This window comes from Pleurodeles waltl, chromosome 3_1 (assembly GCF_031143425.1).
Source record: "Pleurodeles waltl isolate 20211129_DDA chromosome 3_1, aPleWal1.hap1.20221129, whole genome shotgun sequence".
NCBI lineage: Eukaryota > Metazoa > Chordata > Amphibia > Caudata > Salamandridae > Pleurodeles > Pleurodeles waltl.
The window spans coordinates 574,280,005-574,298,921 of NC_090440.1; the positions used below are offsets into that span (position 1 = coordinate 574,280,005).

General features: G+C 46.0%; 1 protein-coding gene across 5 annotated transcripts in view; it reads left to right on the forward strand.

Moving 5' to 3' along the window:
• Window positions 1-18,917, forward strand: part of OSBPL5 (oxysterol binding protein like 5) — a 1,002,849-nt gene that overhangs the window by 349,922 nt on the left and 634,010 nt on the right. For 3 of the 5 annotated variants that reach the window (XM_069223008.1, XM_069223012.1, XM_069223009.1), the window contains one exon: window positions 15,648-15,713. The exons of the other annotated variants lie outside the window; for them this stretch is intronic. The gene's annotated coding sequence lies outside the window, so the exon portion shown is untranslated. The remainder of the gene's footprint in view (window positions 1-15,647; window positions 15,714-18,917) is intronic. 5 annotated transcript variants of the gene reach the window in all.

The window sequence follows — 18,917 nt, forward strand, 5'->3', positions numbered from 1 at the left end:
AAGGGCTGAGGCAGCAAGTCTCTTAGTCCTGGAAGAAGAAAAGATTGCAGCTCAAGAGCTGAGCTGTAAAGAGCTGAAACTGGAGGCTGGAAGGGCTGAGTCCAGTTCAGATGGTGGCAGCAAAAATCTTGCATCCAGTACTGCTGAAGAAGGGCACAAGCCCAGAGATGTGGTGCCCAACTTGAAGAAGGGAGTTGACACACCCCAGGCGGTTCAAGGGTATGAGGTAGTTCCCGTTATGCACAGGGTCCCTGAGAAGGATTGGGGAACTGGCACAGGGAGTCATATTCCTACTGGGGGGAGGGAAACTTTACTGACTCTAGCAGAGAGTGACAGAGAAAAGGGTTCCCCCCTGGTGGACGTCCTGGATATAGAGTGTAGAGACATCCCAGAAGAGTTTGGGTTGAGTGTCAGGGACAGACAGATACTGTCTCACCAGTCTCAGGAGGGCGAAGTAGAGTGCTTTTCCAAGGTTGAGTTACTGGGTGGTTGGGTGAAGGGTACTGTGGTTAATACATGTGAAGGGCAGAGTGATGTAATTGCTGGAGAGCATATGTCTGGTCCTTATTTTCCAGAGCTACGCCAACACCAGGTGGAGTGTGAGTTCTCTGACCCCAGGGAGCTTACAATGGAGGCAGACTTCTGGGTGAGTACCAGAGAGTCTGAAGAGGCATTTGGGGGTGCTCCTGAAGGGAGTGGTCTAGGTGGTTCCCAACAGAGTGTGGTGGGAAAGGATTGTAGTGTCCCAGGTAGGTCCCAGGTCCTAGAGGGTTCCATGAGGGAACACCAGGAGGGAAGCCTAGCCTGTACCGTAGGGCCACCTTTTGAGGGAAGCCCCGCAGTGTCAGAAGAACTTGGGGGGGTGACTGTAGCCAGCATCCCAACAGTTCTGGTGTCTGGCAGTACCCCTCATAGTGAGGGGGAGCAGAAGTCCAGACATAGGGTTGAGAGGGGGTTGCAGACCCCAGTGGAGGACCTTGAGAGTCAGGGGACAGCTCTGAGAGCAGAGCCCCCCAAGAATGACCCAGGTGAAACCGTTTCTGGTTTGGGGGAAACCCAGACTCTGCCGGATGGGCAGAGGTCGGGAGACCTGCGCCAACCAGACTCTTGTGTGGCCCTTGGGGACGGTGTGTCCCTTGTGGGGGGTGAGAGTGCCCCCCAGGAAGTCCTGGCATGCCAGGCAAAGATTCAACCTCAGGGTGGTGACTCTGGGTTGGATACCCAGGTTCAGAGGTTAAACTCTGACCTGGTGGGAGGTAGATGTGCCTCCCAAGAAGTCCTCCTGTGCCAGGCAATTGTCCAACCTCAGGGTGTTGACTCTGGGTTGGATGACCAGGTTCAGAGGTTAAACTCTGACCTGGCGGGGGGTAGGTGTGCCCCCCAGAAAGTCCTGGCGTGCCAGGCAATTGCCCAACCTCAGGGTGGTGACCCTGGGTTGGGGAACCAGGCTCAGAGGTTAAACTCTGACCTGGTGGGAGGTAGGTGTGCCTCCCTGGAAGTCCTGGCCTGCCAGGCAATGGTTCAACCTCAGGGTGGTGACTCTGGGTTGGCTAACCAGGTTCAGGGAATAAGCTCTGACCTGTTGGGGGGTAGGCGTGCCCCCCAGGAAGTCCTGGTGTACCATGCAATTGTTCAACCTCAGAGTGCTGACTCTGGGTTGGATAACCGGGTTTAGAGGTTAAACTCTGACCTGGTGGGGGGTAGGTGTGCCCCCCAGAAAGTCCTGGCGTGCCAGGCAATTGCCCAACCTCACGGTGGTGACCCTGGGTTGGGGAACCAGGCTCAGAGGTTAAACTCTGACCTGGTGGGAGGTAGGTGTGCCTCCCAGAAAGTCCTGGTGCGCCAGGCAATTGTTCAACTTCAGGGTGGTGACTCTGAGTTGAATGGCCCAGTGCAGAGGTTAAACTCTGACCTGGAGGAGGGTCAGTGTGCCCTCCAGGAAGTCCTGGCGTGCCAGGCAATTGTTCAACTTCAGGGTGGTGACTCTGAGTTGAATGGGCAAGTTCAGAGGTTAAACTCTGACCTGGTGGAGGGTCAGTGTGCCCTCCAGGAAGTCCTGGCGTGCCAGGCAATTGTTCAACTTCAGTGTGGTGACTCTGAGTTGAATGGTCAGGTGCAGAGGTTAAACTCTGACCTGGTGGGGGGTAGGTGTGCCTCCCAGGAAGTCCTGGTTTGCCAGGCAGTGATCCAGTCTGAGGGTACAGACCCTGGGCTGGAAGACCAGGTTCAGGGTGTCCCCCCGGACCTGGAGGGAGGGGCTACTGATAACAGTGCCCCTACCATGTTGTCTTCTGAGGAGGCCACTCCTAGTTGGAGGGTGCTGGACCCCAGAAGGGAGGGCAGGGGGAGGGAAGCCTCACCCCGGGCCCTAGTCCAACCTGAAGGTACAGGCCCCAGGTTGGAGGGCCAGTTGCAGGTTAACAGCCCTGCACTGGTGGAGGAATGGTACAGGGTGACTTCTGTAAGCACCCTGACCATGTTGGACTCTGGGGGTACCGCTCCAGGAGGGAGGGTACAAAGCACCAGAGGGGAGGACCAGGTTCAGGCTGTCATCCCTGACCTGGTGGAAGGGAGAGTGGTTAAAGGGTGCCCAGCACCTGGGGCTACCGCCCCCCACTCTCCACAGCCACAGTGGTTGGAGAGCTTTGAGAGGCCTGGGGCCTGGCTCTCATCCCTGGCAGCTGTCAGTAATCACTGTGGCTTGCTGTCCGGGTGGACAGAGTTATCCCTGGGGAGGGGACAAGTGTCACACCTGATGACGCAGAAAATGAAGGTTTTCATTTATTAGCGCATAAACGTAGTACTGCAATAATCAAGTGTGATTTTAACCGAACTAATAAAGATTGTACGGGGACAAAATGTGCCCTCAGAGTAGTTTGCTAACATTTATAAGCGTGCTTTATATAACGTGGTGTATTAGAATTGTATTAATCTGACATAATCATAAACGTGTGCTACGATTTGCTTGTTTGAAATGTTTAGCTTAGCATAACTTTAGCGGAGGCTTCGGCCTAGTTGCCTGGTCTCACGATTTAGATGCTCGTATTTTTCCAATGTGCTAATAAACGTGTATTTCTGCTTGAAGCTGTACTTTTCCACTGAGATCGTTCACATGCTTATCTTAAGGTTTCGTGCCAGCCTGGCATTTTTCTCTTTGCTCCAAGGTCAATCTGCAGGTGCGGACAATGGAAGCTCTGAAAGTGAGTTAATTGGTATAAAATGTTGCAACTTGCGTACCCGTCTCCAAGGATAATGTATGCTTAAGTAAAAGCTTGAGAACTGTTGTTTTTGATTGGACAATTTGAAGTCAACCTGTGAACCCTCCAATGGAAGACCCTACTGGATTCGAACTGTTGTCTATTTAAACCAGGTGCACGAGAGGAAAGTAGCCATTTTGCACCCAGCAACCATTACTCGTCATCTTTGATGATCGACGCCATTTTGAGAGACTTTGATGCTTTCTCTAATCGAGAGAAAGAGACTTTGAGTAATTCTCGCCCTAGAGACTTTAACTTTGATTTGATCCCTTTGCATGAAGTAGTAGTAGTTTTATCTTGCCGCCGTGAGGCAACTGCCCCGTCCACCCCTGCCCTTTGCCCCGTCCCATGCTGATCGAGAAACGGTACCTGTGAGACGAAGACTTCCTTGAATGCTGATTGGATTTGGTAAATATGAAAGGAAATTGTACAATTGCATTGTGTTTCTTTTTAGGTAACCAACTGCTGATTTTTGATAAGAGCCCTAGTTAGGAGTTTTCTAAATTAATGTTGCTAAATTGTTTTGCATGAAGTCCCACATGCCGATGCTAATTTGAGGTTAGATGAGGATTCCTTTTGTTGCACGATGCAATTTGAGACCTTGTTATGCTGACCAATGTATGCAATTAGCTCATTACAGATTATAGTTTTAGTGATTTGCATTGCTATTATCGAATGCCTTGTTATTCAAATGCTGCATAGATTGCATCTGTTTCGCCGTTATGGACAGCTATTAATGTTCATTTACGTCTATCATTTGGTGTTGAGACACATTTATATTGTGCTAGCTTTGTTAATATAGGGAAATAAATTCATTAACTTTGCATAAATTTGATGTGGTTATTCATGACCGAAAGGTTATGGTTCGCCGAAATGTATTCTGGATTAATTGTTAAATGTTATGTTGATCAGGGTATTGCTTACGTTCGTTATTGATTACATTAAATTGACTGATCTCGGGCGAAGAGTCCCACTTAGCCAAAAGATTCATCGGCCTAAAGAGCGTCCAAAATACAGGTAAATTATTAGTAGAAGTGGGCAACACCACTGTGTTGGTCATGGTGGTACTATCCTGCTCCTGGGATACATCTGTGAGCAAAGTAAGGTTAGGTGCTGCACAGATGGAGTCAGGAAGGCGAAGAACTGGAGCATGCCCCTGCTGTTGTGGGCCTGGGTCCTTGTTCTGTCGCCTCAAACAGGGAAGTACATCAGGATAGTGATTGTTCTCCCCTGGCTTTAGGCTGGTAGGGGGTCATGTTGGACCTGGCTTTTTGACGGGGACATCCCCAAACTTTTTGCCTCCTTCCTCCTATTTTTTCTGACCTGTTGTTGTTGGCTTTTGACCTCTGGGCACTTTACCACTGCTAACCAGTGCTAAAGTGCATATGCTCTCTGGGTAAATTGTACTACTGATTGGTTTATCCATGATTGACTATTTAATTTACTTGTCAGTCCCTGGTAGAGTGCACTACATGTGCCTAGGGCAGGTAGATTAAATGCTACTAGTGGGCCTGCAGCACTGGTTGTGCCACCCACCTCAGTAGCCCCTTAAACCTGTCTCAGGCCTGCCATTGCAAGGCCTGTGTGTGCAGTTTCACTGCCACTTCGACTTGGCATTTAAAAGTACTTGCCAAGCCTAGAACTCCCCTTTTACTACATATAAGTCATCCCTAATGTGTGCCCTAGGTAACCCCTAGAGCAGGGTGCTGTGTAGGTAAAAGGCAGGACATGTACCTGTGTAGTTATATGTCCTGGTAGTGTGAAACTCCTACATTCGTTTTTACACTACTGTGAGGCCTGCTCCTTTCATAGGCTAACATTGGGGCTGCCCTCATACACTGTTGAAGTGGCAGCTGCTGATCTGAAAGGAGCAGGAAGGTCATATTTAGTATGGCCAGAATGGTAATACAAAATCCTGCTGACTGGTGAAGTCGGATTTAATATTACTATTCTATAAATGCCACTTTTAGAAAGTGAGCATTCCTTTGCACTAAAAACTTGTTGTGCCCTTCAATCCACGTCTGGCTAGGTTTAGTTGACAGCTCCTTGTGCATTCACTCAGACACACCCCAAACACAGGGTACTCAGCCTCACTTGCATACATCTGCATTTTGAATGGGTCTTCCTGGGCTGGGAGGGTGGAGGGCCTGCCCTCACACAAAGGACTGCCACACCCCCTACTGGGACTCTGGCAGACAGGATTGAGCTGAAAGGGAACTTGGTGCATTTCTTAGAGACTCTTTGAAGTCACCCCCACTTCAAAGGCACAACTTAGTATAAAACAGGGCCTCTGCCATACCTCATCAGACACTTGCTGGAGAAGAAACCTGAACCAGAAACTACATCCTGCCAAGAAGAACTGCCTGGCTGCTCAAAGGACTCACCTGTCTGCTTTTCTACAAAGGACTGCTGCCTTGCTGTTGGCCTGCTGCCTTGCTGAACTCTTGCCTGGCTGTAAAAGTGCTCTCCAAGGGCTTGGATAGAGCTTGCCTCCTGTTCCCTGAAGTCTCAGGACCAAAAAGACTTCACTCTTCCTCTTGGACGCTCCGTGCGCCAAACTTTTCGACGCACAGCTTGTTCCGCGGCAAGAAAAACGCCGCACACCGACGCTGATCAACGCGACGCCTTCGGGACTACCGAAACTTTGACGCACGGCCTCGCAAGGACAACGCCGCCCGACTTCCCGGGAGAAATCGACGCAACGCCTGCCGCGAGATCAAAACTTTGACGCACGGCCTCGCAAGGACAACGCCGCCCGACTCCGCAGGAGAAATCGACGCGACGCCTGCCGTGCGATCAAAACTTTGACGCACGGCCTCGCAAGGACAACGCCGCCCGACTCCGCAGGAGAAATCGACGCGACGCCTGCCGTGAGATCGAAACTTCGACGCGCAGCCCCGCAGAACGACGCGCAGCCGGAAAACAAGCAGAAAATCCACGCACAGACCCGGGACATCTGGTAATCCCCGCGACCCACAGAAAGAGACTGTCCGCGCGCCGGAAAACGACGCCCAACTTCCCCGCGTGGAAAATAACGACGCAAGTCCGTGTGTGCGGGGGAGAAATCAACGCACACACCCTTTTTCCACGCACCTCTTCCTTTGTGGCCCTCTGAGGAGATTTTCCACCAGAAACCAGGTACTTTTTGTTTGAAAGAGACTCTGTTTACTTTCTAAAGACTTAAGACACTTTATATCACTTTTCAGTGATATCTTTACAAATTCATATTGCATCTTTGATCGTTTTGACCTGAAGATACCCAGATAAATATTATATATTTTTCTAAATACTGTGTGGTGTATTTTTGTGGTGTTATGCTATGGTGTTGTATGATTTATTGCACAAATGCTTTACACATTGCCTTCTAAGTTAAGCCTGACTGCTCGTGCCAAGCTACCGGAAGGTGAGCACAGGCTGATTTTGGATTGTGTGTGACTTACCCTGACTAGAGTGAGGGTTCTTGCTTGGACAGAGGGCAACCTAACTGCCAACCAAAAACCCCATTTCTAACAGGGTGAGATGACGGAGCTTGGTTTGTTGAGGATGTGGTGAGGGCAGGAATCAGATGGAGAGCCGGAGTTGATGGTGTTCATGATTTCGATGGTGTTGTTGTTGTTGACGGGGATCCAGGAGAGCAGGAGGTTGGTCCGAGGTGAATCTGTGGTGTTGGTGGTTGCCAGGGGGGTCTGGGTGCTGAAGCTGTCATGGATGTCTGCAATCTATCGGTGGAAGTAGGAGGCTAGGGAGTCGCAGAGGTCTTGGGATGGTGGGCTGTCTGCACTCTTTTTGCAAATGGAGCGCATCCAGTTGGGTTTGACGGTACCCTGCTACGTCTGTAATTACCAAAATGATTAATCGGCTACTTGGTCATTGCACATTTGTTATTTTTTTGAATACGTACTAAGCAACAGTATTATATACTTTATTTGTATTACATTATAGCTTCGATTGTGTTATTTGTTTATTTGGTATTGTTATTCATGAATATACTTAATATCATTAGACAATAGAAACACTTGTGGTACATAGCACAATAAATTAGTATGAGTGACATTAATCCAAGTAATGCGTTACTGTGTGAATAATTGTGCCTGTTCTATGGCTATCAAGAGTGAAGACAGACATACAGCTAACTATACATAGATGGTTTATGAGTGATCCATATTTAGGTGTATGTATACTGTCTGTCCGGAATTACTGTTTTATGTTGGTTTGCTTGCACCTAAAGTCAGCCATTCTGTGTGATTCCTCCCAGAATTGTGAATAACACATGGACATGGGAATACTGGACCGAGATCCACATGTATTTCCACCTTTTCCGGTCAAACATTCACATCCATTTACCAGCTGCTTGTAACAGGTAGTAAATGGATTTGAGGGGTGTCGTAAGACTTTTGAGGATAGAGGAATTTTGAAGGGTGGATGGAGCAGATGCAAGTTATCAGCTCAGCTTGGGGAGTGTTATCTGCTCCTCTATCCTGCCCTGCATGCATATGGGGGCCATGCCAGAGCCTCTGAGCTGAGTGTGGCATTGAACTGGCTGTGATAGGGCATATCCACCTGTCAGCTCCAGGTTCAACTAGTGCTGGGGTCTGTTACTTACAGAGCTGGGTAGTGGCCTTACTGTGCTCCTACCGGCAGCCTCTGCACTATCACCACCTCTCCTCAGGTTTAATCAGATAGGGAAATGCTCCAGGTGAAACCAGATCTGCTGTCACTGGGCCTGGACTTACTGGGTCTAAAGTTTATGCATTCAGTATTTTGGGTAAGAAACACTGGGCAGCTAGTAGTGGTGGATCTGGCCCTACACCTCTCCGAATTGAGACCTATGTCTACTGAGACCCACAGGTAGAATATAAAACCTATTTTACAGCGATACAACTACTTAATGCACATATTAACTGCATCAGGCAAAAAGCGGAGCCGTAGCCACTCATGCCATTCAAGTAGCAAAAAATTACATTTCATTGTTTTCATCTTCTAGTTGGAGGACCATGTGCAAGCATCAGGAGGTAGGGAGTTCCAGTGTAGAGGAGCAGGAAAGTGAAAGGCGCAGAACGTGAAACATCTACTTAGGTGACCTTAGAGATTCTGTTATCATTACTGGCCAAAGTGAACCCCTATGGTACCTATCAAAGCGGGTTAAGGTGAGGGTGATAGAGTAAAATTGGAGTCAATCAGAGACAGGTGCGGATGAAGACGGAGAATGCAGCATCTCTGCTTTGGAAGACCATAATGCCATCCCCTCACTGATGGCTTACACACCACCAAAAGAGGGGATAGAACGTTGCAGACAGGAAAAACGTGTCTTGTTAGCAATTCAATGGAGAACAGTTGTTTCCTTGCGGGTGGGCTAGAGGTAAAGTGAGAAAAGGAGACGGTCAAGGACAGACCCTTGTGGGAGGCGATTGGTTGCGAGATCAATGCACATAGCTGAAGTCCGAGCAGCCAGAGAGATTACAATAAGATAAGTATTTATCTGTTCATTCATTTCATTGCCTACATGTATCACGCTGGTGGGTTAATTGTTTTGTCCAAATCAGACACGTTTATGTTCAACTCAATGCAGAAGAACTGAGATTTTCAAACTGTACTGATTTAGGTATGGATGGGTTGCACCTAATTTCTTCCCATTCTACTGTCTTCATTGCACTCATAAATGGCAATTGTGTCTTGCATTTTGCCAATATGCACATTTTAGTGATAGCACTTCACTCTTTTCTGTAAATATAATCATTGATCCCAAAGGCACTAAAGTCTCCTTCAGTACAGTGACATAAAAGTGGTCCCTATAGTGTCTGAGCTACTCACCTTTTGAAACGTTTTGCCATGGTCAGACCCTTCACATTCTTCAACTGTTTTTGGGGTTCTCAATCTGTCCCCATCTCTTTTTGTTGGTAGCATGCCCTTGTTTCTTTATGAACTCTTCATGTTTCCATTTGCTAGACTTGTTTTCTAAGCAATAAGTGTTAGAATTCAATCTTCTAGCTGTTTTCGTTTTTTATTAGGGAAGTTCAGGCATACAGAAATATACGCAGAAAGCAACTTGTGTTACAGTTACAGCTTTTAACTCGATTCATATGTCACTGGTTGCAGAGGAGGACCATATAGCCTATGTACATTGAGGTGCTGCCTGTAGGAGGCTGGACTGGCTTGTAGTGAGTACCAAGGGGTACTTACACCTTGCACCAGGCCCAGTTATCCCTTATTAGTGTATAGGGTGTCTAGCAGCTTAGGCTGATAGATAATGGTAGCTTAGCAGAGCAGCTTAGGCTAAACTGGGAGACGAGTGAAGCTCCTACAGTACCACTAGTGTCATATGCACAATATCATAAGAAAACACAATACACAGATATACTAAAAATAAAGGTACTTTATTTTTATGACAATATGCCAAAAGTATCTCAGTGAGTACCCTCAGTATGAGGATAGCAAATATACACAAGATATATGTACATAATACCAAAATATGCAGTAATAGTCTTAGAAAACAGTGCAAAAACAATGTATAGTTACAATAGGATGCAATGGGGACACATAGTGATAGGGGCAACACAAACCATAATACTCCAAAAGTGGAATGCGAACCACGAATGGACCCCAAACCTATGTGACCTTGTAGAGGGTCGCTGGGACTGTAAGAAAACAGTTAGGGTTAGAAAAATAGCCCACCCCAAGACCCTGAAAAGTGAGTGCAAAGTGCACTAAAGTTCCCCAAAGGACATAGAAGTCGTGATAGGGGAATTCTGCAGGAAAGACACAAATCAGCAATGCAACAACGATGGATTTCCAAACGAGGGTACCTGTGGAACAAGGGGACCAAGTCCAAAAGTCACAAGCAAGTCGGAGATGGGCAGATGCCCAGGAAATGCCAGCTGTGGGTGCAAAGAAGCTGCTACTGGACAGTAGAAGCCGAAGATTCTGCAGGAACGACAAGGGCTAGGAACTTCCCCTTTGGAGGACGGATCCCTCACGCCGTGGAGAGTCATGCAGTGTTTTCCTGAAGAAAAACCGCCAACAAGCCTTGCTAGCTGCAAATCGTGCTGTTAGGGTTTTTTGATGCTGCTGTGGCCCAGGAGGGACCAGGATGTCGCCAATTGCGTCTGGGGACAGAGGGGGCGTCGAACAAGACTAGGAGCCCTCTCAGAAGCAGGCAGCACCCGCAGAAGTGCCGGAACAGGCACTACGAAGTGGAGTGAAACGGTGCTCACCCGAAGTTGCACAAAGGAGTCCCACGTCGCCGGAGGACAACTTAGGAGGTCGTGCAATGCAGGTTACAGTGCCGTGGACCCAGGCTGGACTGTGCACAAAGGATTTCTGCCGGAAGTGCACGGAGCCCGGAGTAGCTGCAAAAGTCGCGTTTCCCAGCAATGCAGTCTGGCGTGGGGAGGCAAGGACTTACCTCCACCAAACTTGGACTGAAGAGTCACTGGACTGTGGGAGTCACTTGGACAGAGTTGCTGGATTCAAGGGACCTCGCTCGTCGTGCTGAGAGAAGACCCAGGGTACCGGTGATACAGTTCTTTGGTGCCTGCGGTTGCAGGGGGACGATTCCGTCAACCCACGGGAGATTTCTTCGGAGTTTCTAGTGCAGAGAGGAGGCAGACTACCCCCACAGCATGCACCACCAGGAAAACAGTCGAGAAGGCGGCAGGATCAGCGTTACAGAGTTGCAGTAGTCGTCTTCGCTACTTTGTTGCAGTTTTGCAGGCTTCCAGCGCAGTCAGCAGTCGATTCCTTGGCAGAAGGTGAAGAGAGAGATGCAGAGGAACTCGGATGAGCTCTTGCATTCGTTATCTAAGGAATCCCCATAGACAGAGACCCTAAATAGCCAGAAAAGAGGGTTTGGCTACTTATTAGAGAGGATAGGCTACCAACACCTGAAGGAGCCTATCAGAAGGAGTCTCTGACGTCACCTGCTGGCACTGGCCACTCAGAGCAGTCCAGTGTGCCAGCAGCACCTCTGTTTCCAAGATGGCAGAGGTCTGGAGCACACTGGAGGAGCTCTGGGCACCTCCCAGGGGAGGTGCAGGTCAGGGGAGTGGTCACTCCCCTTTCCTTTGTCCAGTTTCGCGCCAGAGCAGGGCTGAGGGGTCCCTGAACCGGTGTAGACTGGCTTATGCAGAAATGGGCACCATGTGTGCCCATGGAAGCATTTCCAGAGGCTGGGGGAGGCTACTCCTCCCCTGCCTTCACACCATTTTCCAAAGGGAGAGGGTGTAACACCCTCTCTCAGAGGAAGTCCTTTGTTCTGCCATCCTGGGCCAAGCCTGGCTGGACCCCAGGAGGGCAGAAACCTGTCTGAGGGGTTGGCAGCAGCAGCAGCTGCAGTGAAACCCTGGGAAAGGCAGTTTGGCAGTACCCAGGTCTGAGCTACAGACCTGTGGGATCATGGGATTGTGCCAACTATGCCAGGATGGCATAGAGGGGGCAATTCCATGATCATAGACATGTTACATGGCTATATTCGGAGTTACCATTGTGAAGCTACATATAGGTAGTGACCTATATGTAGTGCACGCATGTAATGGTGTCCCCGCACTCACAAAGTCCGGGGAATTGGCCCTGAACAATGTGGGGGCACCTTAGCTAGTGCCAGGGTGCCCACACACTAAGTAACTTAGCACCCAACCTTTACCAGGTAAAGGTTAGACATATAGGTGACTTATAAGTTACTTAAGTGCAGTGTAAAATGGCTGTGAAATAACGTGGACGTTATTTCACTCAGGCTGCAGTGGCAGGCCTGTGTAAGAATTGTCAGAGCTCCCTATGGGTGGCAAAAGAAATGCTGCAGCCCATAGGGATCTCCTGGAACCCCAATACCCTGGGTACCTCAGTACCATATACTAGGGAATTATAAGGGTGTTCCAGTAAGCCAATGTAAATTGGTAAAATTGGTCACTAGCCTGTTAGTGACAATTTGAATGAAACGAGAGAGCATAACCACTGAGGTTCTGGTTAGCAGAGCCTCAGTGAGACAGTTAGGCATCACACAGGGAACACATACCTATAGGTCACAAACTTATGAGCACTGGGGTCCTGACTAGCAGGGTCCCAGTGACACATAACAAACATACTGAAAACATAGGGTTTTCACTATGAGCACTGGGCCCTGGCTAGCAGGATCCCAGTGAGACAGTGAAAATACCCTGACATACACTCACAAACAGGCCAAAAGTGGGGGTAACAAGGCTAGAAAGAGGCTACTTTCTCACACTGCCTTGTGAACCTGCCTACCTTTCTTCTAATGGACAGCAAAATCTAATTCACCAAAGTGACACACCAATGCCCATCAGCCAGTCATTGATGTTGGAGATGCATTAGCCTACTCTCATGCTATACATCTTCAAGTTATTATTGTGGCAAAGGGAACACTCCCTACTTTCGTTTTGGGCACAGTAATTTCTAATCATAATATTCTGGGCAGAAAGCTCTATATCAATATTCAAGCCTACCAGATAGAAATTTTATATTTTTGTCCAATATTTGTACAAAGAGGAGCAACCAACACACGTGCATAATATCTGCCTGCCCTATTTCACATCATAGACAGTTTGAATTTCTGTTTCTTTTCTATTTAGAAATTGTCTTCTGAATCATGTGTTTTTTATTCTTGGAATATTTGTGTGATTTTTCTAACGTGAGTTTTTGATAATGTGCTATATTTGGTACACTTATCATTGATTGTCAATTTGTATACTTGTATTTGTTTATTTTATTTTTTTATTGTAATTTAAGATAATTATATGCATTTATGGCTGGTGTTGCTCTTCTTTGTTACCTTTTGTCCCAGTGTGGCAATGGGGAATGAGTAGTCTTCTTCTTGCAATGCTACATTTGTTTTTCAGTTATGGTACAATGTAGACAGGTTCATACATGTTCCGCATAATCCTAAAAAAGGAAACAACTAACTTTCCGCTGCCGGATGCCTCCTCAGTGCTCCTCTGCTCCTGCCTTCTTGGGGCTTCACTGCTAACCTCCCCACCCAAACCAGACACTGCTCTCATGCTGTCACCCGGCATGAGAGAAGCGCCAGGATTGATGTGAGCAGGCTGAAATGCAGCTCAGTTAGGGACTAGGAGCCTGCCCTGGTTATCCACCTGGTTCTGCAACACAGCTTGGGTGGAGAGTGCTAACTGCACGTCAGCTTGGCCGTTCTAAGAGGTCTGATAAAAGCAAGAAATTGGTGAATCTCTCTAAACAAAACACTAATGGAAAATTGACATATGGCTTTTGCCAGATAAAACTGCATGACAAAATATTCCACCCACTTGATGAATCCATCTTGTATGGGTTTGTATAGATTGCTGCATGATAAATCTACCCTAAAAGTAACAAACCAGGACAAGTGGGTATCTCTTTAATGTTATGATGTTAAACAACTCTCCTTCCTTGTTCATTACAAAAAGAATGAAGAGACTGCCAGAGATGTGGAATAGTGAATAAAACACTGAAAAAGAGATACAGCCAGGTACTTTCTCAAATGTCTGGTGTATGCTCCAGGATAAACTTTGATTCTCTCATGTGGTTTTTGACATATAGTGAAAAAATAATTCGAACATTGTATGAGCAATGAGGAGAAACATTCTGTACTCTCACATTGTTGAAGACAACAGAACACCACTGGTGATCTCCAGAAATTGGTCACTTACCTTTCAGATGAGCAGATAGCATCTCTGCTTGAGAAATAAACACTAGACTGCAGAGGTGAGATGGAAAAGAATGTTCCTTGCGAAAACTATAGCACATGGTGATTACACGAGCCCCCTAATCAGTAATCAAGTTGTGATTCACCATCAAAGGCATACGTCAAATTAGGTTGCATCAAACAATAGAATGGTTTTCCAACACACAATTCAGTCAGTGTTTAAGGGGCTACTCTGAGCTTTAATAGTTCACTACTACCTTCTTAAGAATTGTTGCAGTCGTACTTAAAATTCCAGGTGGACTTTCTGATTCATAGATCATTGTGGATAATGTTTGTTTTAAAACTGCTGTTCTACTGTCTAGTGGTTATGCTCAGAATTTTCTGTATTAGAAATAAAAGTTTCCTTTTCAGTGTCGACAATAGTTGGAGCAATGGGTACCTCCTGTGACCCAAACATAAACCTGTAATGCCCACATATGCAACCAACATCATTAGGTTCTATTTTCTGCCAGTGATTTCAGAAGCAACTGGAGGAAATTTTGAAAAAATCAACAACGATGGCCAATTAAGAATAAATAATATTATTTTTGTCTACTGAGCATCTACCCCTGCTTTCATGGATGATGAGGACCTGGGGCTGCCTTACCTGTTGGACATGATTGCTCTTCGAATCCTCTTTCGGTGGCTCACCATTCAGTTTAACTGGGAGATACTTATGGACTGTATGGATGTGTAGAGGTCAATTAAACGGCTAGCATATGTACAGGACACCTTGGTTAAGCTAGGCAGAGCAGCTCTGTTTGATTCACCCCATAAAATGTTGAAGACAGACATTCTTTGGACACAGAACAATTTTCTGTCATGGTAGAAGGGAGAGGGAGTGTGTAGAACTTCGGTGTGAGGACATGCGCAGATCTTAACAGGGCCAGTTATTGACCCTTATTTGCTCAATGAATCCAATGGTCATCACTGGTTTCTTCTCAATAGATTCTGGTTTAACCAGTTTCATTTGTTGCTAGCCCAAGCCTGCTACTTGGAACGTACAGTTGAGGCCCTGCATAAGGGATAATGTTTCTGCCCAAGATCTTTTGTATTTTATGGGGTCTTTTGTGGTTTTGATGGTGTTCCTCAAAAGACTACCCTAGCACCTTTGTTGAAATCTTTAAATTTTGTCCAGGTTAAGCCTGCTCCTATGTATCTTCAGTTACTTATGGATGCTCATATAACTTATGCCTCTGCTTGCTTCTTGAACTCATCGTTGAAGCTGTGGAAGACGTTTGATATGTGACTTGGGCCGGCTTGATCTGTTAAATAGTATGCATCTCACTGCTGCTATGAGATTTTTTATGATTTTTCTGTGCCCCGTTAGACTAGATGGATTCAAATGTGATGAACTTTGATGTGAACTGCTGCTTCTGTGATATTGTTTTAAGGGGTTCTAGTGAACTATTTAAAGGCTTGGCCTTGGATTGCCTGGACAGTTCTCATTTTTGATTAATTTGTACAACATGTTCATTTTGTTTTTAACCATGTATAGTTTAGGAATGAACTGTTGATATATCATCTGCTTGCACTAACTTGTATTCAAACTTTTCTATTGTCTTTAGTACTGTTGAGGTATTTTGTTAATATTGATTGATGAATGTAATGTTGTTATTAGGTACGTTTTTGGTCTAACTTATACTGAATAAAGTTATTTTTGATTTGATTTGCTTTATTTATTATTTCAATACCAATTCCAGCACCAAAGAAGTTTTCACTGAGTGGAAAGGAATTCCAGATGGTCATCAACAAAAGGAAATTGCCAGGTCAGAGGATGACTATTTTTATTGCAGTTTTTTATATGTGTGCTATCAATAACTTGTTTTACGATTAGGCATAGTCCCTTTAAGTTCTGTTACAACTGTCATATAAAGTATGCAAACAGTTTAGAAAAAGTTGTGAGCATAAGTTATGTGTTAGAAATTGGGATGCTGGATCACTAGGGTATGAGCCCTGCTCAAGTAGCAACCACCATCCTAGGCAGGGTGAGGCACAAGCAAACCCTAAATTAACCTGTGCTCAGCTCCCTGGTACCTTGACACAGAGCAGTCAGGCTTAACTTAGAGGCAATGTGCAAAGTATTTTTGCAACCCTTCAAACTGTGAAACAGTGAAAACACCACACAAAAAGATTCCACACCACGTTGGAGAAATAGAGATTATTTTGTATTCAATAAATAAAACAAGACTGAAACAACAACAAATCCAGTCAGTAGAAACAGAATTATGAACTGTTAAAGAATAAACTGCAAAATAGGGCCTAAGAGCATAAAGCACCAACTGCGGCTCTCTGGTCACACTGGACCAGGTCAAAGCCAAAAGTGGAGGCCGATCACGATGAAGCGCGAATCATATACAGTCCCAGATTAGTCCAGTTGAGGTTTGACCTTCTCAGGTTTTGTGCCAGAGCTCCTATCCACATTGGAGAGGCTTGCTGAGAGCAGGTCAAAGCCAAAAGTGGAGGCCGATCACGATGAAGCGCGAATCATATACAGTCCCAGATTAGTCCAGTTGAAGTTTGACCTTCTCAGGTTTTGTGCCAGAGCTCCTATCCACATTGGAGAGGCTTGCTGAGAGCAAGGAGAGTGTTTCGGCAGATGTCCGTCACGAAGAACATGCCAGTTGTTGCAGACGGGTGGGCTGGAGTTTCGTGATAGCTGTTCCCAGCGAGCTGTCAACACTGCTGTATGAAGAGACAAGTTGGTGGTGGCATGCACTGATTTTTGGAGTGAGTGGAGCAGTTTCGGTGTGAACAGGTCTGTTTGCGGTCACAAATAGATCAAAAGCTTGATTTCAAGAGCCACATCAAGGGTCCAGGACCTGAGAGGCGCCACTTGTGGAGTCAGGAACTCGCTGAAGACAGAACCTGAACCTGCTGGGGAGACTTTTATGTCCTTGAGATCAGGAGGCCAGTAGGCTATCTCTTATAGTCACTCTGGGGTCCTGGATTCTGGTGGGAGTTGCAAGTCGAGTTCTTCCTCACCAGGCAAGAGGGCAGCAGACAGCAGGCCAGCAGTTCATTTAGATCAACCTTTCAGCAGAGTGGCGATCCTTGTAGCAACACAGTAGTCCTTCACCCTGGCAGAATATCTGCAGGTCCAGAAGTGTACTAAAGTGGTAGTGCCTGAGGTCCTTCTTTTATACACACTTGTGCCTTTGGAGTGGGGAAAAGGTTCTAGAGGTATGCCTTTGAAGTGCACATATGCCCTGCTATCCCTGTGTCTAGACTAACTACAGAGGGTATGCAGTCCTTTGTGCAGATGGGACACAGCCATTTCATGTGTAAGTGAGACTGGGCCCAGCTCCCCCTCCCATCCTGCTGGTGATGTCCCATCCAGTCACACCTATGCTCCCATTTTGTGTGGCTGTGTAGGAGAAATACACAAAGCCCAATTGCCAACGACACCTAGTCATGAGACCAGAGACAGGCTGCAATACCAAATGGCCAAGGCAACAAAAAGCAAACTTTCTAAAAGTGGTATTTTTAGAATTGTAATTGAAAATCAGACTTCACCATGAGTTAGGATTTTAATTTAGGATTCCCAAGATACTAAACATGAAGCAATTTTCTCTTCCCATTTGGAAATTACACTTATAAAATGTAATAAAATAACTCCAATACTATCCTATGGGAGAGATAGGACTGCAGTAGTGAAAAGCTTATTCAAGAGCTTTTCACCATCAGGACATATATAAAACTTAAAAGTACGTGTCCAACTTTTTAAATACACTGTACTCTGCCCTTGGGACTCTCCGGGACCTACCTTAGGGGTGACTTATATGTATTAAAAAAGAAGGTTTAGGTCTGGCAAAAAGCTTAATTTGCCAGATCAACATGGCAGGTTAAAACTGCACACACAGGCTCTGCAAGGGCAAGCCTGAGACATGTTTAGAAGGCTACATAAGTGGTTGGCACAATCAGTGCTGCAGCTCCATAGTAGCATTTAACTTGCAGGCCCTGGGCACATGTAGTGCACTCTACTAGGGACTTATAAGTAAATTAACTATGCCAATTGGGTATAAGCAAACGTTACCATGTTTTGAGCAGAGAGTAAAAGCACTTTAGAACTGGTTAGCAGCGGTAAAGTGTGCAGCATCCTAAGGACAGCAAAGATGAAGTCTGCAAAAACAAGAGGTCTTAAGGCACACAGTAGGGGTAAACCACGCCAAAAATGCCAGGTCTAACAGTATGCAATGTATAGCTACCTCGAGATCACAAATCGGAGGTGTGCATTATTGGTTCAAAAGTAAAACCAAAAACACTACAAACAAGGGAGAAGCAAGATTGTGCACAATACACTATGCAGATTGTTTCTGTCAGAGAAGGCACCATTGATGAGGGACATGGGTCTAAAATCTGATCAATTGGTCTCAATCTATCTCAAGTGTGAAGGGGAGGAAGAGGGAAACATTTTTAGAATCCAAAACTGATCATCTTAACAAACATAGAATCCCTCAAAACAACACTGAGGGACATTTCATCAATAATGAAAAGGCCTGATAAAACAGTTACTCAGACAACCCAAGTTTCAGAGCTGCAAAAAAAGTATACGCAAGGCTAAAAAACTCCATCTGTAATTCCCCCTTTGCAAAAAATCTGCAGAGCTAAAAAAAAGAAGGACAATATGTGCATTTTCACTAAACATCCTGCGCCTTCTGGATCGAAGAATAAACACCCTGGAAAGACATAAGACAAACTCCAAAACTAGACTTTGAAGTACGATTCAATTTGACAGGGTAAAAAGAAGTGTCTGACAAAAAAAATGGACGAATCCTCCATCTCATACTAAGATTAAAAATCTTCTACAACTTTCAGCACCAAAGGGATAAAGAAACGCCTCAAAGTAGAAATTCAGTCATTCATCCGAGAGAAGTAATCTTTTAATGTGGATTTAGGTTTCTACAAAATAACAGAAACTGGCAACAAAAGAGACAGCGTGATGAAATAGAACCTGGCTCTGTGAAAAAATA